Genomic DNA, 7,185 nt, shown 5'->3' on the forward strand with positions numbered 1-7,185 from the left:
TGAGAAGGACGCAAACTGAATGATAGGCCTACTTTTGCTGTTGTCCTATATGATAACTAACAGGTACACAACACTGTAATTAAGAAAAACATCACTGGCATAAAGTTACCTGTCACCATGAAGCACTGAGTTTTTGTTATTTGCGCAGAATCATTCGTTGAAGGTGAGAGCGCATATGACTCTATTTCAGCGCTAGGGGGCAGCCACGCTCCACAAGCAGAACTAAGGGGAAGATAAAATCCCAGGGCTGAGTTTCTTCTGCATGGTGCAGTGTCCAACTAGTCTGCCTTCCCAGGCCGACTGCATATCATCTCCAATAAACAACGATCATATTTCATTATTAACAATTTAACACTTAGTGAGATCACCTTAGTTCTCAATTCACAATATTTACTGTCTTTTCTTGCCTGCACTTTTTCATAGAAGGCATGCGTAAAGTTACAATTATTATACTTTTACTATACTCAAAGCCACCTCTGGAGAAAAAGACGCCACGTTATTGAGTTATATTACTGTACTGGGATCAGTGCCACTATAATTGATCAGATTGTGAGAGAGTTAACATTGCTTTGAGCACATTAAGTAGGCCTACCTAAGATGTGGTTTAACTGTGCAGTTTACTAAACAGTAGTGGGAGTTGTTACACATGAAGCTATGTATCTTCGAACAGCGTTGACCGGAGACCACATTGGTAAACTAGCATATTTGAGCTGCATTAAGGAATCACAAGTGGTGGCAATTGTCTGTTTAAGATTTACTAGCTCTGCACCTTTTTTTCAGCCCTTTTTATTTGTCTCCTTTACATATGTATAGAGGGAGGGAAAGGTCTCCCGGGGGAGGAGGACACGGAACTCTCAGGAGGATCAAACTAGGCCAAAAGTTAGTCTGAGGCCAGGGGGATTCATATCATTATTGTTGGGTCACTGTGTGTGTGTGTGTGTGTGTGTGTGTGTGTGTGTGTGTGTGTGTGTGTGTGTGTGTGTGTGTGTGTGTGTGTGTGTGTGTGTGTGTGTGTGTGTGTGTGTGTGTGTGTGTGTGTGTGTGTCCAACTTCCATGGGTTTTGGGAAGCGCACTGCAACATCTCCAGCGTGGCGTGACTCTCCATAGTCTGCAGCCGAGTAACAAATTACAGCCGCGGATTCCATGGAGCCCCGGCCTCGCCCCCGGAGTGGTGGTCTCAGTGGATGCCCCGGAGCAGCCGTCAAGGGTTGGGGAAAGGCGAGGGCTAGGCTGCGCGTAAATCACCGCCTCAAAGCCCGGGATGGACTTTTCCCTGCCAAGGGAGGAGATCTCCCATTTTGTAAATCTTGATTCATTGTGAAGGGGAAGAGTGAGGAGGTGATTTGTTAAAAACGCAACAATGGGGCGTCGGGGTCGGATAAGCTGAAATGCCACTGAACGCAGTACTTTACTAGGAGTCGGAGTGGGCAGACAGGAGGACAATGTGCGGAGGATTGCGGGGGATTGGTCCATCTGTTCCTCTGACCAGAACAATCTGAGATGGGGCCAGCCTACGATGTAAACTTTTTCAACACCATTCTCCTGTATTATTAGGGGGATTGGTAAATCCCCAGCCCAAACAATATCTCATGTGATCGCATAAATTAAATGTGTATGATGTTGATAATGGTGATGATGAAGATGGTGATGATGAAGATGATGAAGATGGTGATGATGATGATGATGATGATGATGATGATGATGATGATGATGATGATGATGATGATGATGATGATGATGATGATGAATAAGACTGCTGGTCATCAGCATCTGAGCACGTGGCCAATTACACACACAGAGAACGCTCCATGGTTTGAGACCATAAAATCTGTGTTTAGGCATATTACTCACTGTGTGTGTGTGTGTGTGTGTGTGTGTGTGTGTGTGTGTGTGTGTGTGTGTGTGTGTGTGTGTGTGTGTGTGTGTGTGTGTGTGTCAGAATTTAAATTACCCAATATATTTGCATAAAAATAATTCTTAGCATTTTAACAAGAATTTTCTCCAAATGATGTTATAGACATACACACATACACATATAGACATAGACGATATAGGCCTACAATTGGAGGTTGATTGAATTGGCTGGCAAATTATAACATTATAAAGGTTATACAAGTATGTACTGTGAGTCATGCAATTGTATTATAGACTACTTTATTAAGATAGATTTTCATGTATTAACGAATACCTGATTTTTTAAATGTACATTCATATTTTATGATAGACCTATCTCATTAGGTCAAAAAGAGATAGGCTAGTTCCTGTTAATAAATGCTAATGCTTTTAGGAAGTTATAAAGTAACACAACCTCGTGTTTCCAACAGATGTACATTGATTAAGATGAGTCATTCATTAGGCCTAATAAAACGTGTGGGTTTTCCATAATGATCATGTTGTAAGTGCCGCTTGTCAGGCGTTCCCTGAGCCTGTTTGGCTCCTCAGATGTTGGGCTTGTGCTCACGCATCACGCTAATGCATTGTGACCGGGGCTCTCTCCTGCGACAAAGCCGTACAGCTGTCCTCAAATCAATAGATGTCAAAGAAATATGAAAACATGCATGACAGGGAAGTGAATTCCCGACCGCCGCGACTCCCCGCACCGAATGGGAAATGTGCTCCTATTCTCAAGACGACGGATTAACCTCTATAGCCCAGCCTACACACAAACTTTTGGACATGATTTCCATGGGATTTTCTCTCAGAAGAAGGACCGCTGCATCTGTTCTGGTGTCCGGTGTAGGCTAGTATTAATTACGGCTCTTCATGTTCTCCGTGGCCTTGAACCACCTTTAATTAAAACCCTGATTAAGGAGACAGATCTAAGACAAGCCTGTTACCAGATGGGTTTCAAACAACAATAAACGTTTGGAGAACTTTATCTGCCGCTGCCTTGGGTTTGCTATGCTGCTCATGCAACCTACCCGTTGATATCAGAGCAGCGCGCTGAAAGATGCCTGTAATTACGCGTCTGATTAACACTCCTTTCTGATTCTTATAGCTTCTTATAGATTTGAAAGGAGTATAAAGGATTGTATGTACAGGTTGTCAAATAAACGTTATTGCTTTGCTGGGGGCAAACATAGGCCTATGCATAAAGCTGTACTAATACAACAATAAGAGAGTTGCATAAAATCAATAATGAACAGCTGACCTGAAATAGGTCAAATGTTTTTTCCATAAAGTCGAGGAAAGGAGAACACATTTACACAAACATACAACTAGCCGCATGGCGGAAGGACTTGTAAAATGTCTTAAAGGGCTATAGCTTTCTTCCCTCATTTCTCAACGACTTCTTTAATAATTCGATTTTTTTTTACATCGAAGTTATTAAAAAGAATGAAATTCATATGAAATATTGAAAGGTTATGAGATTGATTCATAGGCCCATTTATTCTATAGAATAATATATATATATGGTGTTTTCATGTAATGAACTGTGACAGGCCCAGCTCTCCAGTATCCATCCTATAAGTCTCACTGCACATTTGTGACATGTGAAAAAGCCACATCAATAATGCATGGTGTTGCAGTCTATTCTAGAAAATAGCATATTAGCAAGTTAAAATTCCACACATGATGCATAGTATCTTGCCACTGGTCAAAGTCATTACAGGATAGCGCACGTGCAGAACTATTTCTGCTCTCCTCGTCGCACTTTCATATTCATAAATTAGGAATTTACAAATCAAAATCAGTTCAATTATCCTCAGAATATTTACTCCAGAATAAAATGTGTCATGCAGACTGAAAGAGGGAGGAAGAAATGCTTTCTTGCCTCTCTGAGTCCATTTTCCAGACGGTTTGTCGTCGTTATTGTCTGATTTAGTGTGCTTTGTTTTACTTAGCCCAGTTATCTGTGTGGATTCACAAGCAGCGCCACTGTTGTTTGTAGCCATTTAAAAATATCACGGAGATCCGCGTTGAGTTTGTCACTTTCGGTGTTTTATGTTCCGTCTCCGGTTCGCTCGGAGCTACTGTAGACTACGTAGCGCAAAGCTTAATGACCTACGCCATACACGCGTTTCATTTTTAAAATGCGCACATTTCTGTGACGGCTCTGTTTTGCCACGTTTCATGAATTGTTTATTGATGGTCCCTATGCGCTCTCTCTCTCTCTCTCTCTCTCTCTCTCTCTCTCTCTCTCTCTCTCTCTCTCTCTCTCTCTCTCTCTCTCTCTCTCTCCTCTCTCTCTCTCTTCTCTCTTTATCTCTCCTCCTTGCCCTTTCACTCTTCTGCTCTGTCTTCAGGAGAGGCCCTGGCGCCATACAGATGTAGGAACTTCATTTGAGCCTGTTTGCTACAACAGAAAGGTGAATTATTATGTGGATTATAATTAATGGTAATTTTGAAGGGGTTAATACACGTTTCGTATTTAGAAATGACAAACTTCAGGAGCCTTTTTAAACCTCAAATACAGTACCAGTTTTACATTTCCAGCAACAGGGTAATCAAACGAAGATCCTACATCTGTATACATAAAAAATCTAAACATGCAAAAACCTTCCCCCTCAACACACCTTCTTTACATTTCAATCATTTAGAAGACACTTATCTAGAGTGACTTACAGGAGTAATTAGGGTTAAGTGCCTTGCTCAAGGGCACATGGACAGATGTTTCACCTAGTTGGCTTTGGAATCAAACCAGCGACCTTTCGGTTACTGGCCCAACGTTCTTAACCGCTATGCTACCTGCTGCACACACGCACACAAGCACGCACACACACACACACACCATTGTGGGTGAACTTGGCCTTATTTAGTCCCTGAGGTACCAACACACTGCAAGTGTAATTACCTTCCTCTGACTGCGTCCTGCAACGCGTCCAGTCGGATCCATATCCAGGCTAATTCTCCTGTGCGCCAGGTGCTGTGGTTTGCTGCGTGCCCTGCAGTGACACAGGCAGACAGGGAGGTGCTGGCTGTGAGAGGAACCAAAGGGCAGGTGATTTCATTACTGAAAGTATGTCTATTTTTACCCCCCACCCCCTCGTTTCGCCCGCTCCTCCAGAGCAGAAGTGAGCCACAGTAAATCAAGATACCGCGCTAGATTAGAGTTAAACTATATCTGCCGTAATTGCCATCCTCCCACTCCGAGACACACCAGTTTACAAGTAGGCCTAACTGGGTGTTTGTTGCCTAATTGTCGGGGTATGCATGGGTGTGTATTTGAGGATACATGTGTCCATGCGTGTGCTTCTGTGTCTACGTCAGTGTATACAACGGGGATTTCTGTTATACAATGCAACGTGCAAGGGGAGGTGGCAAGGCAAGCGGAAGTCTGATAAATACGTCGATATTGAACGTTTTCTACGAAATTATCAAAACCTTCACATTTGAAGAACATGTGTTCGTACCTTTCATGTTCCATTCAGTCTTGTGCTCAAACTATGAATATGGAGGAAACTGGGGCATTTAGGTGAGAGGTTGGGGACTGTTCACACTGCAGGGGGATACAGAGGGGTAGATGCCACGTCCTCAGATGATAAGACAGCCAATACATCTCCACCAAGACTATGGTCTTCAGGGCATCCTCTCAGCTTCACAGACATGTGACAGGAAGGAGCTCTCAGCATTCGGTGAGAGAATAAGCAGTATGGATGGGCCTTAACGCTCCGTACTCTCTATTCGTCTAGAATAGTCTATATGTCTATATATTACATCAATGTGTGCATCCTCAGCTGCTCTGTGAGAAACCCTGGTGTTGGCCCTTGGACCCCCCACTGTAGATTGTTGTTTTATGACAAGGCATTGGATTAAGATTTATTGAAATAACTGAACGTCTCTTAAATAACACAAGGTGGACATTGGGGCTGAAACGTATAGATACATTATTTAAACATATGTATGTTGGATAAGGGCCTCCTTTGTGGCGCTGAATCCAGGCCAACATCATTTTATTAACAGACGTGTAATATACAGTATTTTGCCGTGCGTAATTAACTGCTGCGTTGTGGGTTTCAGGCGCCCCAACACGTTTGTATTTTGAACGGTGCAATACGGTTCAATTAAACGTTATTAAAGCGCAGGGTGTGACGAGCTCTCATTTGTCTTGTCAGGACATCTGACAACCTCGTTAGCTCCCATTTTCCCCTGTCAGCTCACAGTGCGACACGGACACTGACTTCAGCCACTCCTGGCTAGTGAGTGAGAAGTGCGCCTGCTCAGCCCCTCACGAGCCACAGCATTATTGTTGCCAGCATCAGGCATCAGAATCAATCACGGGAGAGCCTGCTTGGCAGGTGTCAATCTCGAGTTTTTTTTATGCAAGCCACTGTCAATCTTTAATCTAATTTCAAGGGTCAGAGATTTAGAGCAAATCCCCTCGTTAGTACTTTCCCTCTCGACTCTGTGAAAGGCTAGACTGACTGACCGATAGCGCCACCACAATTACAGCGTCCACTGTACAGACGTGGGCCTTTCATTTGTATATAGCAGAGATGTGAGGTGTGAGCATTTGTGTGCAAATGGTGGATGTTGTTATATAGGGAAGAGCAGCGCTTAATGGCGGAGGAGTTTTCAGCTAGCTGCGCTTTCAGATGCAATTGTAGATCGAAGTCAGCCTTGTCACGTTGAGCCAAAGTGAATTCCTAACATCCAGGACGTGGCTGTCTACTCCGGACAAAATGCATCCAATCACCCCGGGGGAATTCGGATAATGGCTCGATCCAGGGGCAGGGAGCTGGGAGAAAACAAATCAAACCCTCAACACAGAGACTGGGGCTTATTAAAACATTTCACACAGGATAGAGAGAGAGGGAGGGGAGAGCTAGAGAGAGAGGGATAGGGAGAGAGGGGGGAGCGAGATAGAGAGAGAGGGGGGAGAGAGAGCAAGAAAGGAGAGAAAGATGGGGAGATAGAGAGAGAGAGATGGGGGTGAGATTGAGAGAGAGACAGAGAGAGAGAGAGAGAGAGAGAGAGAGAGAGAGAGAGAGAGAGAGAAAGGGTGAGATTGAGAGAGAGAGAGAGAGAGAGAGAGAGAGAGAGTAGAGAGAAATGGAGGGAGAGAGAGAAAGGGGAGAGAGAAAAATAGAAATGGGGGAGTGAGTGAGACAGAGAAGCAGAAAAGGAGGGACAGAGAGGAGCAGTGGAGAGGGAGAGAGGGGTGATTAGAGAGGAGCAGTGGAGAGGGAGAGAGGGGGAATAGAGAGGAGCAGTGGAGAGGGAGAGAGGGGGAATAGAGAGGA

This window comes from Salmo salar, chromosome 11 (genome assembly GCF_965601325.2).
Source record: "Salmo salar chromosome 11, fSalSal1, whole genome shotgun sequence".
Classification (NCBI taxonomy): domain Eukaryota; kingdom Metazoa; phylum Chordata; class Actinopteri; order Salmoniformes; family Salmonidae; genus Salmo; species Salmo salar.